The sequence below is a fragment of the Octodon degus genome, unplaced genomic scaffold (assembly GCF_000260255.1).
Source record: "Octodon degus isolate 3935 unplaced genomic scaffold, OctDeg1.0 scaffold00003, whole genome shotgun sequence".
In the NCBI taxonomy this organism is placed as follows: Eukaryota; Metazoa; Chordata; class Mammalia; order Rodentia; family Octodontidae; genus Octodon; species Octodon degus.
Genome location: NW_004524579.1, coordinates 3,897,367 through 3,915,955, shown reverse-complemented (window position 1 = coordinate 3,915,955; position 18,589 = coordinate 3,897,367). Strand labels below are relative to the sequence as shown.

The 18,589-nt window shown below is 38.0% G+C and overlaps 1 pseudogene; it reads right to left on the bottom strand.

The window, feature by feature from the left end:
- Positions 1–16,821: 16,821 nt before the first annotated feature.
- Positions 16,822–18,165, bottom strand: LOC101570980 (annotated as a pseudogene).
- Positions 18,166–18,589: the final 424 nt, after the last annotated feature.

Here is an 18,589-nt window from a genome sequence, read left to right as displayed (position 1 = left end):
CCATCTTTCAAGATGGGAAAGAACTAAAAGTTCTATTTTTAAACATCACAGTTATAACTAATTCTGTCTTAGATTTTGATGCTGATAGTTTATTGTCACCTCTTTACCTGGGTACTAATAGGTGGCTGCCATGCAGATGGACGAGGCAGGCAGCTTCTCTGAGAGCAAGGCCACTGTCAGACCACAGATGGCTCAGTGCCCAGAGAAGAAAGGGTGGCAGCGGCCTGTGCCTCCTCTTCTGAGGGCGGAAGAATATCATGCAGAGAGGGGTTGTGTCTTTTTCAACATAGATGAAGAAAGACAGAAAAAATCAAAACATTCATTTCAAGGACATCGGAAAGGGAAATTACATTCTGAGAAAAACTTGAGTTTAAATATCTCATTCCAACATTCTGTTGGAATTAATTTTTAAAGACTACAAAATAGTGACAGTAAAAAAAAAACAGCATTAGAAATGATACAAGATTTTATTTAAAAAAGTGATAGGAATTCATCAAGGGTTGCTGTATTTTATGATGCTATCTTCAAATTAGTTGTTCAGATAACCAGATATAAATGTGTAAGATTTATTTAAAGAAATTATAAGACATTCAAAAGAGGAGAAATTTTTAAAAATTGGAGTTAAAAGAAATAAGCATTAACTGCTGCTTACAAATACCAGCAGAAGTCAATAATATAATTATTCAAACTATTCTGCATACATATCTAAATGTATTTTTCATTTCTTTCATTAGTCCTTTCCTCAGCCCAGGTTTTTCTTCCCATTGAACAATTACTTTCTTTTTCACAATATCTGTTGCATCTTTCAGGTTTTCATTGCTCTTTCAGGTTCTCACACTAGTGAGATAACACGATGTTTGCACATACCGATCTGATTTATTTCACTTACCAATATAGTCTCTAGCTGCATCTATGTATCCACAAAACCCTCAAATTTATCTTTTTCAATAACTGAATAATACTCCATTGTGCAAAAATGCCATGCCAGCATTTGTTATTGGTTGACTTCTTGAAGATAGCCATTCTTTCTGGTGTAACATGGTATCTCAGCATTGTTTTAATTTGCATCTCTTGAACGACATTTTTTTCCATGTATTTATTTACTATTTGTGAAGTATATATTCATCTCAGATGTGAATTTTTAATTGGGTCTTTGAATTTTGGAGGCCTGATTTTTTTTTTTTAATTCTTGATATGCTGTAGATGGGAGTCTTTTGTCTGATTAGAGTCCACTATAATTATCTCCCATTTCATGGGTTTTCCTTTTGCTCCATTGGTGATTTCTTTTGATGTACAGAAACTTTTCAAAAAGATGAGATCCCAATTGTTGATTCTTTGAAGTATTTACCATGCAGTTTGATTTTTGTTCATGAACCCCTATGTTGTTAAGATTTCTACCCACTTTCTCTTCTAGACTATTTAGTGTTTCCATTTTAATATTTAAATCTTTGATCTATTTTGACTATAGTTTTGTGCATGGTGATAGGATGGGTCTATTTTAAGGCTTTGGTATGTAGAAAGCCATTATTCACTACACTATTTAGAAGAGAGGCTATCTTTCATCCAGTGAACATGTTTAGCCCTTTGTCAAAGAACAGGTGGATGAATGGGCTTGTAGTTGTGTCTACATCTTCTAATCTGTTCCATTGATCCTCAGTCTATTTTTATGCCCGTGGCATGCTGATTTTATCACAATATCTTTGTAGCATAATTTCATGTCAGGGATTGTGATGTCTCCTGCCTTTCCTCTGTTGCCCAGGATTGTTTTTGGTATTCTAGATCTCTTCTGGTTCAAGATGAATTTTAGGAATTTTTTTTTTTCTATTTGTGTGAGGTATACTAAAATGGTATGTTAATTTGGATTAGATTGAATCTGTATAACAATTTTGGTAGTATGGCTATTTCAACAGTGTTGACTTTTCCTATTCATTAGTTAAAAAATACCTTTTCATTTTCTGAAACCTTCTTTGACCTCTTTTTTCAGAGTACTATAATTTTCACTGTATGAACCTTTTACTTTGTGAGAATTATTCCTAAGTATTTCATTTTTTGTGAAAGGCATAGTTCACATAATTTATTTTTTGGTGCATTCATTGTCTCTGTATAGAAATGCTATCGATTTTTTCGTGTTAATTTTGTAACCTGCTATGCTATTGAACTTGGTTATTAACTACATAAGTCACTTAGGGGAGTTTTGGGGGCCTTCTATGTACAGTATCATGTCATCTGCAAATAATAGAAATTTCTCTTCCTTTGCAATCAGTATTCCTTTTATTACTTTTCTTATATAATTCCTCTAGCTGATATTTCCAGAACTACCAGGAATGGTAACAGTGGGCATCCTTGTCTTGTTCCTGATTTTAAACTCTTTCAATTTTTGTCCATTAAGTATAATGTTAGCTGTTGGTTTGTTATAGATGGCTTTTGTCAGATTGAGATAAAGGCTATAAATTCAAATTTTCTGTAGTGTTTTTATTATGAATGAGTGCTGGACTTTATGAAAAACTTTTTCTGCGCATATTGAGATAATCATGCAATTTTTGTCTTTGTCTCTGTTGACGTGGAATATTGTATTTTTGGTTTTTGTGTATTATTAACCATCCTTGCATTCCTGGGATGAATCACACTTGGTTGTGATATACAATGTTCTTGATGATTTGCTGCATTCTGTTTGCTAGTATTTTATTGAGGTTCTTTTCCTCTATGTTAATTAAGGAGATTGGCCTGCAGTTCTCTTTTTTGGTTTGATCTTTGTCTGGTTTGTGAGTCAGAGTAATACTTGCTGCCTGGACAAGAGTAGGAGATTGCTTCTCTTTTAATTTCTTTGAAGAATTTGAGACGAGTTGACATGAGGTCCTCCTTAAATTTCTAGTAGAATTCAGCTGTGAATCCATCAGGACCTGGGCTTTTCTTCATTTGGCAGGGGTTTTTTTATTACATTTTAAACTTTTTAAAGGTCTACTGAGTTCTTTTATTCAAACTTCGGCTCAGTTCTATTATTTCTTTGCTCATTTTTTTGCGTGGTTGATCTACCTCTTTGTGTCATTGAGATGTTACAGTCCCCAATATAATTATGCTATTGATTATTAAATTTTTCATGTCTGTTAATTTTTTTCTTATATACTTGGGTCCTCTTGCATTGGGTGCATGTATATTTATAATTGTTATTTCTTCCTCTTACAGTTTTCCCCTAACAAATACGCAGTGATCTTCTTTGTCTCTTTTAATCACACTTGTTTTAAAGATGACATTGTCAGAAACCAGAATAGCTCCCCCTGCTTTTTTCTGGTTTTCTGTCACATGTAGCAGTGTTTTCAATCCGTTGACATTCAGAATATTAATTCATTTTTAGTTAAAATGTGTTTCTAATATGCAACTATCGATGGATTTTTTTTTATTCATTTTGCCAGTCTCTTCTCTTGATTGATGAATTGGGGCCATTTACTTTGACAGTGATAACTGATACATATGGGCTTGTCTTCATCATGTTGTTTTCCTACTGTAGGATTCTTACTTTTCTCCTTTGCTCAATTGCTTGCTCAAGTTCTCTTCTGTTGTTGCAGTAGTTGTGGTCATTTTTCCCTCTTTCTAAAATATCTGTCAGGACATTTTGTAGGGATTATTTGGCTGTCATGAATTTTTTCAGTTGTTCTTTGTCATGGAAGTATCTAATCTCTCTATTAAATTTGACAGACATGGGCTCGGAAGATAGCTCAGTAGAATAAGTGCTTGCCTGGCAAGCGCAAGGGCCTGAATTCAATCCCTGGTTCCACCAAAATAAATAAATAAATAAATATTGATAGGTACTTTTGCAGGATATATCAATCTAGGTTGAAAGCTATTTTCTTTCAGGACCTCAAATATCTCACTCTAAGTTCTTCTTGATTTGGCAGTGTATGTTGAGAAATTTGCTATGCTTTTGACGGGCTTTTCATTATAAGTGATCTGGTTGTTCTCTCTAACAGCTTTATTAGTCTGTTATTTTGCTCGGTTTCTGCGATCTTAAGTATTATGTTTCTGGGTGACAGTTTATTTTGATTATGGCTAGATAAGAGTTTTATATGCTTCAAGGGCCAGCCAAACAGCTCAGGGATTAAAGTGCCTACAAGCAGGGACAAGAACTAGGGATTTGATCCCTGGGCTTGCCATGCCGACCCCAACCCTAGGAGGAGCTGAAAAGGCAATTGACCTTGGGCATGGTGGTGCCTGCCTGTAATTCCGGCACTTAGGAGGCTGTAAACAAGAGAATCACTATGAGTCCAATCTAGTAGTGAGATCCTGAACACCCTGTAGACCCTTCCCTGAAAAAAAAAAAAAAAAAAAAAAAAAAGAATTTTATATGCTTCTGTTATCTGTATATTAGATTCTTTACACATGCTTGGAAAATTTTCTGCTACCACTTCTGCAAATACTCTTTTTATGTCTTCTGTGTTATCTCCAGCTGTTTTGTTGATACCTCTTGGTCTTATTTTTCTTTGCATCTGGCAGCTGTTGCATTGTTATTCCCTGGTTTCTTGTTATATTTAAGAGATTTTTCCTTTCATTTTTACTTGCTGCAGTGCTACCTTTAAGGTCTCAAATTCTGTATTCTGTTTCATTCAAGTGGTTTTGCCAACTTTCAATGGAAATGTTTTATTTTGTTTTCTTTGTTTTGTTTTGTTTTTGTATCTTAGGGAAGGGTCTACAAAGTGTTCTGGGTCTCATTACTAGATTGGACTCATAGTGATCTGCCTGTTTACAGCCTCCCAAGCACTGGCATTATAGGCAAGTGCCACCACGCCCAGTCTCAATTGCCATCTCAGTGTGCCCCAGAGGAGGGACTGGCGCAGCAGGCCCAGGGATCAAACCCTTGGCCTCTGTGCCTGCTTGCAGGCACTTTAATTCAATGGAATTCTTTATGCCCTGAATATCAGTTAGAATTTGCCTCACGCATTCTAGTTCTTTCCTGTGTTATTCATTCAATGTTTCCATTAATTTCCTATTCCCTTCTATTTTTTTTCTGTCTTTTTTAGATATATCAAGCAATACTTTCACAATTGCTGTCATTTCCTTTTTTACCTGAGAGATTATTTTTGATCTGATTTCCTCCATGGCCTAAATGAGTTGTTTCATTACTTAAGTTGCTATACTCTCAGAAATTTCAGATGTGTGACTTCCAATTTCTTCTATGATCTTGTCTCCTGAACTTGTTTTGGGTAGGCTGGAGGTCTGAGATTGCCTTTTGTTCCTTCCTTTTGTCATTTTTTGCAATGATGGTAGATGGGCCTGGTGCAGGTCAGCAAGGCTCTCCAGAGTGTAGGAGGGCAGGGAAGCCTTGCCAAAGCTCCTGCTGTGTGGGGTTCAATGTGGTTTCTACCTCATTAAGGAGAAGGGAGCAAGCTGCAGTTCATGAAGGATCTGACAGTGATGATGGCAGGTCGAAGATGTGCAAGCCTGCATGATGTTGGACTGGCACAGAGTAGTGCTTTGCAAGACTCCTGCAGGTTTTTGTGGTCGTCAGGACTCCCTGGTGATCTTCAGGTTGAGGAGGGATGACCCACTCAGTAAACTCCAGTGGAAAGGCTTGTGAGGCTTTCTCCCCCAGTCTCCCCCAGACAGTCTTCAGGGAGAAGGGTGGCATGCAGAATTAGCAAGCCCTGGCAAAAGGTAAGGAAGTCTTCAGGCTGAGCCTTTTCTGTTGGAATTAATGGGGTCTTTTCTCACATTATTTCTGAACCCAAAGTTTACCGCTTTACTGCAGGCAGCTGCTAGGGTAGAAAGAAATCTTGGACAGTTCCATGTCAAACACAGTGGCACAAATGTACAAGGCAGGCCATAAAGCTCGAGTCTCTTGCATCCTAGGGCGTTTGTTCCTGAAAAACAGAAGCAACAGTGGGAATGTCTTTTTTTTCTCCCAACTTGTGAAACTAAGAACATTTGAGTTCTGAGAAAATGTTTCTGACACAACTCAATGTGCAGCTGTAACTACATTATACCTGTTTCAAGACAGATAGACCATTCTGTGAGGGGCTTTCTGTCACTTGGCTTTGGTTCTCTTTCTATTCACCTTCCCAATCGCAGACTGCCCAGCTGACTCCAAGGCCCTCTGTCACCTCTCTCCACCCAGCATCTATCTCCTGGGTTTCCACCAAGGCAGTTCCATGTCTTCTTCTCCAGCTTCTCCCGACCTTCCTGTTCCTGATAATTGATGAAGACACTAACATGGCTTCTAAACCTGGCAAGGATGAACTAGGACTGCTGGGTCACACCTGGGGTTTCTCTGATTTATACAGGTCTCCAAGAAGGACAGGATTGAAAACCTGAATCCCGTCTGATTTCTAGAGGCAAAACCTAATCCCATATTTACCCACACTAGGCATCTTCTCGTCAAAGCACAAATCAGACTCATGTCCCGTGGGGCTAAGTTTGCTGCCAGAAAAAGAAAAGAAATTTTTCCTACAGGTGCATCTTAAGAACAAAGCTTGATTTTTCTTTTCAGACTCAGATTCATCTATTGTGTGACACTGCCTGTTACTGACAATGTTTTTATATCCTATAACTGACATGCAATGTGGTACTAGATATGATAGTCTGAGGAGAATGATAACTTAGCATTGTCAGGGCGCTGCATTCGCATAGGTCTGGGTGTGCTATGCATATCGCCTGATCCTAAACAGGGCAACAGAGGCAGGCTTTCTTTTGTGTTCTTTGGTGATGCTTTTAAATAACACTGTCTTTTCAAGACTTATTCTGTGGGATTAAAAGCTTTCTTTCAATCAGAGGGTGATTCATTTCTCCTCACTGGCACCAAATGTGATTGCCATATTTTTAAAAGATAAATTGGTGATTTCCTTTTTCCACTTGAAAATATATAGATATAACTAGATTATCTCCATGACAAAGTTGAAGCCATGTTAATCTCTTTCACCTAACAAGATATAAAATCTGGCTCATGTCATTCATTTAATGATGCCTGGGTGGTACCGGAGCAGCTTTCTCCTGCATAAATCCTATCGATTTCCTAAAATATAAATAATGGAAACATATGCTTTGGATTGAACGTAGATGCAAACATACATAGAAGATTGTTTTGTTTTGTTTTAAGAATTATCCCGGCTGGAGAGATGGCTCAGTGGAGTAAGTGCTTCCCTGGCAAGCGCAAGGGCCTGAGTTCAATTCCCAGTTCTGCAAAAAAAAAAAAAAAAAAAAAAAAAAAAATCCCATCTACAGCTTTCAAGATAACATAGGCAATTAATTCAAAATAAACTGATGTCAAATGTAACTGGACATTTAAATATTTAAAACAAATCTTAATTTGTTTGTCATTTCCTAAAAACTGGGAGTTCAATAATTTTTCTTTCATTTATCTGCTGCCCAGTAACATACTTCTGTGGTATCTGTGAAACTCGAAGTACATGCATTAGACCCTAATGATGCTGGGATACAAGTGACAAAGCGGAATTGACTAGACAGTGTGCTCTAAGGAAGGGACTGATGAGTAGCCTTGCCCAAGTTGCAATCATGCAGATGGGGGGGCTCGGAAAGCCAGGGACAGAGTGCAGGCTGACAATGCATTATCACCATCTGTCACAGTAAGAGAGTACAGCATCTCACTTGGAGATTAACTTATTCAAATTAACACCATGATGATTTAATATTTGCCTTTACAAGGGCAAAGAGATAAAGTTTTACATTTTAGGGGGGAAAATAAGAGTTCATTGGCATGATCCATCACGACATTAGAGACACAGGGCAGCATAAGTCCCTCGTCTTTCACAGAAATGTAAGTAGCTGAGACAATAAAAGACAGCACGGTTGCTGAGGGGGAGCTGCGCAAGATTCGCCATCTTCTCCAGCATGATCCTATGCAGTGAAATTTGTTGTTCAGGAAAGATCACGAACTCTAACCTGTCTCATCTTATGTTCCGTCATAATTTCCAGGCAGCTTTATCTAGGATTCTTACGTCTTAGTTGACTTCTAAATGTACCTTGGAGTTTGGGTCAGACTGAAGAGGTTTTTATGCCCACTTTGCCACCTGAGGAAGTGTGACTTTGAAGGACGAATGTGGCCTTTCTGAAGTCCCACTTCCTCAGGGATAATAATATCCGCCCCTCTGGATTGTTGTGAGGATTAAATAAAATGACGCCTATAAAAGGCTTAACCGAAGACCTAACTCAAAGCAAGTGTTCTAAAGTAGATAATTACTGCATTTATCAAGGTCATGGACAGATTTGGGAGCAGGAGAATGTAAGAGGTCAGGACAGTGACCTGTGAAATAAAGGAAAGGAAAGAGGTGGCAGAGACCCTTGAAAGAGCAGCAACAACATAAATCAGACTCAATGTTTGTCTTGTCTGAGGTTCGTTTCGAGTACTGAAAATGTTCTGCTGTCTTCACATATCAGAGCGTGTCCTCAAAAATTCCTAACAATACAGAACATTAAAAAGGCTGACCTCCACATGACACACAAGCGAATAGAACAACTGAAATGATTGTGTTTCTGAATCTCTGTAGATACCGAGACAGAGCGTTTCCCCGGCATCCTCCCCTCTTCACTATGGAGACAATTGTTCCAGAAAAATAGATCCTCAACCCCTGTCCTCACCTCCCTGCCAAAAGTGTCATTCCAAACACCACTCTGCAATCACTTTTCACTTTCAATGAAAGCAATGAGGACTGAAGTAATTGGAAGAAGAAGAAAACATAAAACATGTCACAAAAACTCCTTACTCGCTGAAATAAAGAAATTCATCCAAATTACAGAAGTTCAAACTTAAGGAAATCATGATTAATTTATATATTCATGCATTAGAAACTATGAACACAATATGCTTTAAATAAACACATAATCACTTGTATTAAACTAAAAATTTCAGCCAAGTCATGGCATGCAGACCTAGTCATGCCATTATCTCCTATCTCTGGTTTGCCTTTCTAACATGCCAGTACTAACAAAATATACTATGCTTTTTTTGTTTTGTTTTGTTTGTTGGTGGTACCAGGGATCGAACTCAGGACCTTGTGCTTGCCAGGTAAGCACTTATTTCACTGAGCTATCTCATCAGCCCCAAAAGATACTATGCTTTCTGTGATATACTTTTTAATGTAGATTGAATGAAAAGAGCAATACCTGATTTTAAGATCATAATACAGATAATTAGAACAACAGCTTCCTGTCAGAAGTTTGAAAACCGCTCATTGACCCAAGATGGATTCATTGCACAGGAAGATTGATGTCATAATTATGCAAAAATTGACAATAATTGTGATATTATTACTTTTTCCCTTGGACTTTGTAATAACTGGATTTCTCTTACTTTGTCGATTTAGTGCCAAGTTCACCCCAGGACCATTCTATTTTTCCAAGCAATTTATCTCAGTTAATTTTATTTTCTGCTTAAAAAATCTTGTCATCTATGTAATATTGCCCCTGCACACCTTTGTTTATAAACATCTATGTATCAAACATTTTATTTTCATTGTGACTCCTCAAATTGTAGAATGTTTTTGCCAACTCTAAGTGCTACCAAGAAAGATAGTATGGAAAAACAAAAGGAAAAGCAATTAGTACTGTAGTTTGCAGGACCTGAAACAGGCTTAAAATAAAATGAAATATTTCTATTTTGTCATTTGCTTTTCTTCTTGTAAGCAAAATTTACACAGAAAACTATAGCATGCCCCATAAATATGAATTTTGATATGTAAGCTTTGCAACATAGCTACAGCTCTGAGAGAAAAATTTGACTACGTATAAACTGTAAAGGAGTTCTTAGTATAGACCCTGGCACATAGTGAGTTTTCCATAGATGCTATTATTGTTGTTGTTGTTGTTGTTGTTGTTAACTTCAAAGCCATAAGAATATCTTCTTCACTCATGGCAACTAATTTCTTTATCCCTATCCCTAGAAGGGATATGTATCAAGAGAGGTTGATAAAGAAACCTGGTTATCACACTAAAGAGTTTCACTTTTCATTCTTTTGAGTGATTGAAGTTTGATAGTGAAGAAGGTCATAGTCAAGTTGGTAATATTTAAGAACTATTCATATGGCAGTGTGCAAACTCTCTCGGAACATGATGAGATGCGATAAAAACAAGTAAGTTTGGAGATGACTAAGTAAAAGACAAAAAAAAAAAGTCCCTGTGGATTAAAGTGACTGCAAGCAGGTCTCAGTGGCCAGAGTTCAATTCCCAGGCCTGCCGTGCCGGCCATATCCCTGGGGCATGCTGAGATGAGGATTGAGACTGGGCATGGTGGCATGCATCTGTAGTCCCAGCACTTGGGAGGCTGTAAACAGGAAGATCATGAGTCCAATCTAGTAGTGAGACCTTGAACACGCTGTAAACCTTTACCTAAAATACAAAAAAAAAAAAAAAAGGAAAAGACAATTTCTGTCTATTAGATGACAGAAGATACTATAGAAGTAAATTAAATCAGGAATGAAATAAAGGAAAAGAAGAAAAAGAAACAAAGGAAAAGAACAATTGATGTGTCTTAAGCTTTAATAGAAATAAACATTGGAAGATAAGTAATGAGTATGTATTGCCTTGTAGTAGAGGTCAGGAGTGCAAGATTATATTTATTTATTTACTTACTAACTGAATTACTTACTTACTGAATTACTTATTTTTTGGTATCGAAGATCAAACTTGCACTTCCCACACAGGCACTGAGCTATCTCTCTGGCCCATATTTTGTTTTTTAGTACCAGGGCTCAAATTCATTTCTTTGTCCTTGCCAGGCAGGTGCTTAAGTGACTGAGCTATCGTCCCAGCCCCAAAATTACCAATAGCAGATGTCCTGTTAGCAATTAGTAACAAGATTCTATATTATAAGACATAAATTAGTGCCAGAGACATTGTCATGCATAAATATTATTTGAATTCATAAAATTAAGCAAACTTACTGAAAGAATATCAAATTCTACTAATATAAAAGGCCAAGCACTAGTTAAGATCAGCCACTATGTAAGAAAGCTGTAAAACAATTGTTGAGGTCAAAAACATAATAGATCCCAAGAGAAAACCTAGTTATTTAAGGTGATGTAGAAGAAGTTTGCAGCCATCTCTTGAAATTAGTGTTTCTTGGGCTGGGGAGGTGGCTCAGTGGAATAAGCGCTTCCCTGGCAAGTGCAAAGACCTGAGTTCAATCCCTGGTTCTGCCGAAATTAGTGTTTCTTGTGCATTGGCCCAAGGCTAGAGTACATGGCCAGCTCATCTTACATGCAAGTGTAACTATAATACCTAGTCCTGATGGGGCCAGGGGACCTTCTACACTTGGACCTCAAAGTTTCCCACCTTATTCTTCAGGTTTATTGGGGAGAGTGAAAACTTCCTTAGGAAACTTGATCATTTGTGGAAGAAGCTAATTGTGAGAGATGAAAAAGCTGAGCCCAGTGTAAAGTAGTGGTCCATGAATGCCCCATTGCCAGGCTCAGATTCCTATTGGATCTCCAGGGTCCAGCGTGGTCATGTGATTTAAGTTCCACAGTGCTTAGTCTCCAGTGAAATTGTACAGCTTGTCTGACGCAGTACTGCATCTCTAAACTCCTGCTGAAAGGCCATTATAAATCCAAACTAAGAAGTGAGGAAATGGGTTTTTGAGATTCAACATTGTTTTGGGGAGCAATCTCAAGTTTCAAGAAGGAAACCATAGTTTTTAAAATTGAATGATAACTGGGAAGTGTAGAAATGGAGTAAATGAATGCATTTGAGGGGAGGGGAAGGAAGAGAAATTTTATGTAGCATAAAAATGTAAAAAACAAAATTAGTGTGTTAGGGGAGCATACTAACCTGATCAGAGCATGGGGTTTAGAATAGCTTCTGTGGGCTGGGGAGATAGCTGTACAGCATAAGCGCCTTCATAGTGAGCTCAAGGACTCACGAGCGGACCACAGGAACTGAGCATGCTGGTGCATACCTGTGATCACAGCTCTGGAGAGGCTGAGACATGAGGAGCGCTGTGAGCCCAAATTGTGTAGTGAGACTGTACCAAATAAATACATTTTTAAAGAGATAAATCAAGAGGCTTTCCCTAAGGCAGTGGAAAGGGAATGATATCTAAATGCCAGAAAGAAGGAAAGAGTCATTGCTAACAAAGAGAATGAAGGTGCAAGAAGATTGCAGAAAGCTGCAAAAGGGGGAATGAATTAGAGAACTGGTGGAGCAGTTAGTCTTTTTAGGTAGTTCCCTGCCTTATTCTCTGACAGGAAAGAAGATAGGAATTGAAGGAGAAAGAGGATGGATGAACTAGAAAAGGGTTCAGATTCACTGTGTGAAAGGGTGTTGTACGTGCACAATTCCGTCTGTTCCGTGGGTTGCCAACCCCTGCATTTACCTAGGCCAAAATGAAGAGTTGTCTCAGGCTCATATTAAACATATATTAGTTATCGCTGTGTATAAAGTACACAATTTGACTTATCTTTTTGTATTTTAACTTGCTGAATTGTTTTAGGAAATCCCATAACCACCATGTAATAATTAAGAGAACTGTCATATCTGCTTAATGATAACAGACACCTGTCTTCCCAGTCACACACATCTGCAGGGAGGGTAAAATATTGTTGCCAGTGGACACAACAGGTTACTCAGGAAGTCACGCAAGCTCATGGGAAGTGTGGGTTCCCTTGGATTCTCTCTGTGGCGGGTGGAGGAGGTGGGGTTAGCTCTGCACTATGCCGGCCTTTATCCAGCCTTGCCTTGTTTCTGCACAGACGTGCTCGGTTACCTCGAAGTCCAGCCACAATAGCTGTTGCTGAAAATCACACTGTAACTCTGAAAGTTTATGATCCTGTAAGGCCACGACACCTGCGGTACACGGGGTATTAATACCACACCGCCTATGGCCTCAGGACTAGTGGTGAGGGTGAGTGCCTTTGCACAAATAATAACTCTACATAAAGAAGTCTTTGTTTAAATTAATGCTTTGGAGCATGTGCAGAGATAGTGCCAACCTGCTCTGTCCCTCTGTGCCTATGTACCCTGCAGTTCATCCAGCTCTCTCTATATAGCACAGTTTGACAATTTTCATTTAGAACATCATTAGTTACTTCACCAATATTTCTTGAGTGTCTAAGAAGGCTAGCATAAGGAACACAGTAAAGGAAGAGGATGAGAAAATGAGCAAATAATTATAGAGTATAAGCGACCTCAAGGACTTTATCTTGTAAGTTACAGAGAGGCTCAAAGAGGTTATATGGAAGAAGAGAATCTTTTAGCTTATATTTACTGTCTTGTGCCAAAGATTCTACCAGTGTATAGGAAGATCATGAAATGTATGTGAAGCTGAAATTTATGTGATTATAATCACTTGAACAATTTAACCAATGAGTTTCCATTTTGGCTTTCTCACTGAATTCCTGACATCACTTTTAAAAAAAAAATGTATTTAGTACAGGGTTTACAGGGTCTACAAGGTCTAGAGGGTCTCAGTACATAGATCAGACTTACAGTGATCCTCCTGTTTTCAGCCTCCCAAGTGCTGGGATTCAGGTGTGTGCCACCACGCCCAGTCTCAATCCCTATCTCAGCGAGCCCCAGGGCAGGGTCAGAAGAGCAAGCCAGGGATCGAACCACAGATGCTGTGCTCTGCCTAAGCAGGTGCTTGAGTCTACTGAGCCGCTTGGCCATTCCTCCTGGAAACACCCTTAAAGTAAATTTTATTTCATGAAGATCGTATTTCAGCCTGTATGTTTTCATAACACAAGGATGAAAAAAATGTTAGGTTCTTATCTCTCTTAAGACAAAATATTTTAAGGAGTTATTGATAGGTAAAAAGCCATATACACTTGAAGTAGACAATGTAATGTTTTGGGGGTAAGTGTACACTTAAAAAGTAACTACCATTAAGATACAAATATAGATTTGCATGTCCTCCCAAAGTGCCCTTGTATGTTCTCTATTATGATCATTTGCATAGCATAACAATGTATTAAGGATCATTTACTTATAGAATTTGGTTTTGATAACAGTATTTAAATATTTGCATACATACATATGCAAATATAATGTAAACATGAATATATTAAATTAATACTGAATATAAACATTATTATGTGACACTGTTGTTTAGCCTGCTACTCAGACTCTTTTGTTTATCTTTGTGAAAAATTTCTTTCAAGAATGTGTCATAACAATAACTCGTTTTCAAGTACCTTGTTTTCAATGTACACAAGTTTCTGAGGAAACTGTTTAGAGAGCCAGGTTGACAATATACATTATACTTTATTTGCTGAAATAAATTATAAAAGATAAATCACGACAAGAACAGAACATTGGAAATAAATAATATTCTCTATGAGGCAGATTTACTTTTTATCTCACAAAGCACTATTTTTCCTTTATCTGCTGGGAAGCTTTAGTCAAATGGACAGTAATATAAAGTGTTTATGGTCTTCTGTATTAGAATTAAAATGTCTTGACCTATCTGATTCAACCTAGATCTCTGTCACTGTTTTTCATTTTAATGAGTAGAGAAAGCTCTTGAAGATTTTTGGATTTTGATTTCTCTTTTATAGTAGAACCTCAGAGAATTTGAAAAAAACATTCCTTACCTAAACATAACCATAATTTCGCAAGAATTTTATGCATATCCATGAAAGTATAGAATACATTTCAAAGTAGGATTCGGATTTTCAGTGGAATAAAATAATGAGATCTTTTCAGAATATTTTCAATTTTTAAGTCATAAACTTTAACTTCTCTACCTGCCCTTTCAAAATAATAAAGAACTGAATATATAAACAACTGCACCTGCTCTTTTCTTTTCACTGAAAGAATCTCTTCCATGATTCTGAAATAAAGTATTTGAAACAAATCATCCCATAGTTATTTGATTTTACGTTTATTGTTTTTATTTTAATATGAGTTCTTAAAATAAGTAAGTTATTTCACTTTACTATCTTACTTTCTACCAGTCTGTTTCAGGGCTAATTGTATAATTCAAAAGAAAATGACAGGTATAAGAAAAATTTTATGTAAGTGAATATTGTTAACAAATATTAGGTCAAGGGGCCGGGGAGATGGCTCAGTGGAATAACCGCTTCCTTGGCAAGCTCAAGGGCCTGAGTTCAATCCCCAGTTCTGAAAAAAAAAAAAAAAAAAAAAAAAAAAAAAAAAAAAAAAAAAAAGGGGGGGGGGGGGGAAAAAAAAAAAAAAAATTAGGTCATAAAACTGCTTTAAGAAATAAACTGTTTTTATTCTTAATGTACTTCACCTTTTCTACCCAGAAATCTTACTCTTTAAAAATATACTTTGACTAAAAAAAGAAGAACTAATAGAGGAAAAGAGAAGTTGTAGTTTTCAAATAAATAGTATATGCTCTGCAAATGTAACTTAAATTTGTTTGAATTCTTATTACATGGACTAGAAAATGTTTTGTATACATAGTATATATGTACTACATATATGAACTGTGTACTATAATATAGGTGCAGTATAGCAAAAGTAGGAAAATAGCCCAAACCAAGGAAGTAATGAACAAAATTTGGAATTTCTCAATCGAATAATACAGCCATCACCATTGCCTAAATTAAGTATGATATTGTTACACATAAAGACCTAAAAAAGATGGGAAAGATTCATTTGTACCCTCTATCAGCACAGGACCCCAACAGCATTTGAACTGGACAACATCAAACATATTGAAAGTTATTTTTTAAAGTTTCTCCCTCCTCTTCCCAGTTGTCTTGAGTGATGTTTGCAAGTTTGAGTTCTAAGACATTTCAGTGAATATTTTTTAAATGTGTTCCATTTGTGTATTTGGTAAAGGGTCTCACTACACAGATTGGACTCATGGTAATCCTGTTTTCAGCCTCCACAGAGCTGGGAGAGTGTCATCATGCCTGGACTTGGTCACTGGCTCAACACAGCCTGGGAGTGGGCCAGGTGTGGCATGCAGGACCGAGTATTGAACCCTGGTCCCTGTGTTTGCCAAAGCAGGTGCTTAGTCCACTGAGCTATCTTGCCAGCCCAATAAATTCATAATTTAAATAAAGATATTTCCAGATAAAATACAAGAAAACTTTCTCTGAAATTTTCCATGCATCTAGATAACAAATAAATTAGACTATATATCACTGATAAGAAATGCTTATTTCCCATAAGCTTGCATGCAGGCGCGCCCAAAGCCTGACCTCCATTTTCTCTTGCTTATTTTTTTACATCTGGGCCTCACTGTTTATTGTAATCAGTGATATATTACTAAGAGAGAAAGGAAATTATATTGTGCCACTTACCCGTATGTTCCTTGCTATAGCTGGAAAACAACATATTCTCTTTCTTTTTCGGTGCAGATCATCTATTATTTTTTCAATAAAACAAAGTTTAGGTCAGTAGAAAATAATTTTAATCAAATAATTGTACATTTTTTCCTCCCACATCTTACTTTGAATTAGGAAATGACATTGCAATCCGTTTCACTACAAGAAAAACATTACAAAATATATGAGTGAAAATATATAAAATAGCTCAAACACAAAAAGATAAAACTGTTTTTGAGGAATCTCTATTCCAGGGCCCACAGCACACAAGAAGAGAGTCAAAATGTGCAAGTAGGATGAATCTGGTCACAAGTCTACAAAAACTTGGAGAGGGGGAAGCAATGGGGTGAAAACAGTGGTGGGAAGAGAATGGATGTTAGCATCCCTGCTTCGGTGAGAGCTCTTCCGGATGAAATACCTTCTCTCAGGTGCAGGAAATTCCAAACAAGACTAGTCTCCAAATATTCCTCATACTGAAACTAGAACACACCCTGACAGCGGAAGTGGCCTTTTCACTTAAGTCTTATTATGCGTGTCTTGCTCCATGAGCTGTTGGAACATGAGCCTGTTTTGCCCTCAACAGCTGTCACCGCGGTCCTCCCATCTCCTTCATGAAAGCTTCATAGACATCATCCTTAGTTTGTACTGAGACAGGAACAGAAGGGCCAGATTTTAAACCTGCTTTGGCAAGAGGCACAGCAGAATCATCCTCTGGCTTTCTTTGGGGAACAGCCGAGGCCCCTTTATGCTCCCGACGTACCCTCAGCGCAGTGGGCACAAACTGAGTAATCTCCACCTTGGGATTAGTGGTCTGTGGCTTGTGTTGCTTCTGTGACTGCTTCTCTCTTTTGGAATCCTTGGAATCATCCTCATCATCATCCTCTGAAATTCCTCCACTTCTCGACCCTCCTCAGGGATTTCCTGACCCTCCCAGCATCATGGTTTGAAGAGGTGTCAGCTCCTTCATGCTCTTCTTGATTTCCCAGGCATACCTGCAAACCACACACTCAGACCTGCCTTCTTTTCATTGGTGTTATCTCACTCATTATTGTCATGGTACATAAACTTGTCCACGTCACATTCTCCATTTGACCTGTCTGTGTCACTGTCTTCAGTGCTGTCATCATGCTTGTCCTGATCCACGTCCTCAGGGTAGCTGTCATCTTCACTGATGCTGGAAACACCATCATCATGACCACGCTGCACAAGATCAGGACTACATAACATGTCTTCATCTCACCTACAAGGAGGAAGATCAAGAGCAAAGTCCACTTATGGCCACACATCTGCAAGACTTGGGAGCTGGTGGACCAGGTAGAGGATCTGGAGGTTTTCTGCCAGGGAAAAACACAGAGCACCATGTCCAAGAAGAGGGAAGACAGAATCTGCTTGGGTTGAAGGCCAATAGGCTGAGGACTTCTTTAGGATGGAGGGTGGCTGGGCACTAGGAAGTGGAATGTCCTAGACCAAGATGTTGGAAGGAGTATGCGGCACATCTGGCACAAGAATACTCTCGGCTTCTACATGCTGAGCATTCTTGACAGCATCAAAGCACTGGCTAAGTTGAGCCCTTTGTTGTTCATACTCTACTACTTCTAGCTGTCTCAATTCTTTATAAATACCCAGATTCTCTTTTGCCTGAAGTCATAGGATAGGACTTTATTCAAAGTTTTCTCCAAACTTTTTACATTTATCTTTCAATACTTTCTCATTTAGCTGTGGTTGTTGTACTGGGTTAAGCTTTATTTCATTCAGTTTCTCTATGTCCCGGATAATCTTTTTGGGATCTTTCATCTTCAAAACTGCAGCTCGAACCATCATGCGCTCTTTTTTTGTTCTTCAATTCTCTCTCCCAGGCTTCCTTTCGAGCTTGGTCCATAGGGTTCATAAATTTTCCACTCTTGGTGGGAGATATTTATCTCTTCCCCATATTGACAATCTATAATGGTTCACTTATTTTATTTTTATTTTTATTTATTTATTTATTTATTTATTTTGTAGAACCGGGGATTGAACTCAGGCCCTTGCGCTTGCCAGGCAAGCATTTATTCTACTGAGCTATCTCCCCAACCCCATGGTTCACTTATTATTAACAAAAAAAAAGAAAAAAAAAGAACCACTTCTGCTGGGGTACCAGAACCACTAGGGGCATGGAAAGGATGCTTCCCAGCTTCCTTTGCTCCACCAGGGCCTACACATCTGGTTCATGGTGGAGCACTCAGTCTCTGCCATCTTGAAAACTTAACAATATGTTCTGTATACCTCCCTGCTTCAAGAATATTGAAAGACAAGGCTAGAGAGATAGCTTGGCAACATAAGCACCTGCCTCACAAGTGTAAGGTCCTGAGTTGGAT